Source organism: Triticum aestivum, chromosome 2A (assembly GCF_018294505.1).
Source record: "Triticum aestivum cultivar Chinese Spring chromosome 2A, IWGSC CS RefSeq v2.1, whole genome shotgun sequence".
Classification (NCBI taxonomy): domain Eukaryota; kingdom Viridiplantae; phylum Streptophyta; class Magnoliopsida; order Poales; family Poaceae; genus Triticum; species Triticum aestivum.
Window position 1 is genome coordinate 502,222,987 of NC_057797.1, and position 2,618 is coordinate 502,225,604.

Below are 2,618 nucleotides of genomic sequence, written 5' to 3' on the forward strand. Positions count from 1 at the left end.
AACATGCTCAACGACAGCTAAAGGCTGGCGAGCGCGTGCTTACGCAGGTTAGGCGGGAGAAAAATGATCTCCAAGATGCCAATACCCGACTGGGCGTTGAACTGAAAGATGTGCGGGCCTAGCTTGCTGACTCCGTAACGGAGAATAAGAGGCTTCAACGCGGCATTTTTAGTAAGTGATTGAACGAACTTTTATAGAGTTCGGCGAAGAAACCAGCTAACAGAGTTATATCTGTAGGTATGCCGACGGGTCATCCCGTAGAGGAGATGCCTGGGTTTGCGGGTGATCTTCTGCCAGAGCTCTCACAACTGCACGAACAAGTTCGGCAGCTGATGCAGGGCATTGCCCTAGCCTTGTGGCCATCCGCCCCCCTGCCAGGAGGCATGGGGGAGCTTTTAGAGATGATCAAGGGAGCGCGGCGGCGCTTCCGATTATGGAAGATATCAGCCTGCCGACAAGGTGCAAGGGAAGCCTGGGCCATGGTGAAGACGCGATATACCAAGGCTGACCTGAACCACATGGCCGAAGTCGGACCTGTGGGGTCTGATGGGAAAGAGATCCCCGTCCGTTTGGTGTATGATCAGGTGAAATTAGCCGCAAAGTATTTCCAACAGGATTGTAGGCTAGACAGCCTGTTGGATGGTATAGAAGAAGAATTTAGTCCATCTAAGTGACTGTGTACTTCAAGTGACATATATTGTCCCTAGCCGGATTGTAAATCATTTGTCATGGAGGACCTTTTCGCTTCAACCTCCGGACCCAACAGTCCGGAGTGTATCCGAATACCTGCTCAGTTATGTAAAAACCAGGGTACGCGTGGAAACCAGGCGTAGGGGTCATAAGTGCTTGAACAGACAAGTACCCAACTAGCTATGTTATATTACATGGATAGTAAGAAACATCTTCTAGGGAGAATAGTTCCATTAAGGGTTCCTTTCCCTGGGTACACATGCATTAATGTGCATGTCCGAACTGCAAGAAGAGACGCAAGATATAAACATCTAGGGGCATGTATTAGAATAAATAAAAGTCATCTTTTGTTCATAGACCGAATATTCCCTTAAGAACGCTAGCTTTCGGCTTCACCCAGTCTGAGGTACACATCCGGCTGACTCGGCAGTAACAATCGCAGAGGTGCTCCCCTTATGCCCTAGCCAAATTAACGGGAATGTAGGGCATAAACACAAGAGCCAGGCAACCCAGCTTGGCCAAAACTTAAGTCATATCGATGCATATAATGGCGAAGAAAAGGTACATGTGGAAAAGTAACACATGTGCGGGGGGCATAGAGCCCGGAACATAGTTAAATTAAGCTTATATATAAGAAGCCCCCAGGTATAATGAGCACTCCTAGCATGTCAAGATTGTGTATTCAAGAAACATTTAAACATTTTTAAGGCCGTGAAGAAAAAGGGAAGAAAGAAAGAAAGAAAAGACAGATAACAGATATATAAAAAATTGACGGAGGTAAGGAGACGAACATGCAGTCCAGCACTAGGCGTAGAACCTTCGGAGTCTGGCTGCGTTCCACGGGTTTGGCTCGAGTCAATTGTCCGATGCATCCCGCAGACGGTACGCTCCACCGGTCAGTACTTTGTCAATAACGAAGGGAACTTCCAATTTGGGCTTGAGCTTGTCCTTTTTCTTCTCCGGTAGGCGTAGAACGAGTTCGCCAACATTATAAGTTTTGGCCCGTACTTCTCTGCTTTGATACCGCCGACCCTGTTGCTGATAGAATGCGGAGCGGGCTTTTTCCACTTCACGCTCCTCCTCCAGGGCATCCAAACTGTCCTGCCGATCAAGATCGGCTTTTTTCTATTCGTACATGCACACTCGAGGTGAGTCATGAATGATGTCGCAGGGCAGTACCGCCTCTGCGCCGTACACCATAAAGAACGATGTTTATCCGGTAGTGCGATTCGGCGTGGTCCACAGCCCCCATAGTACGGAGTCAAGCTCTTCCACCCAGTGTTCATCTGATTCCTTCAAGGATCGCACTAATCTGGGTTTAATGCCGCTCATGATAAGACCATTTGCTCGCTTGACTTGACCGTTAGTTTGCGGGTGATAGACAGAGGCATAATCGAGCTTAATGCCCATTTTGCTGCACCAAGTTTTTACATCGTCGGCTATAAAGTTTGAGCCATTATTGGTGACGATGCTGTGGGGGACGCCGTAATGGTGTACAACCCCGGATATGAAGTTTATCATTGGTCCTGACTCGGCCGTTTTAACTAGTTTGGCTTTTATCCATTTGGTGAATGTATCCACCATGACCAATAGGTATTTTTTCTTATGGCTTCCCCCTTTAAGGGGTCCAACCATATCAAGCCCCTAGACCGCAAAGGGCCAAGTAATGGGGATTGTTTGGAGAGCGGTAGGTGGCATATGGCTTTGGTTTGCAAAAAGTTGGCAACCGACGCAACGTTGCACGAGGTCATGTGCGTCTGCTCGGGCCGCCGGCAAGTAAAAACCTGTACGGAAGGCCTTGCTTACAAGGGCCCGAGCTGCGGCGTGGTGGCCGCCAAGTCCAGCATGAATTTCTGCCAAAATTTGCCGTCCTTCCTCTTCGGAGATGCACCTTTGAAGTACTCCGGCAACGCTTTTCTTATAAAGCT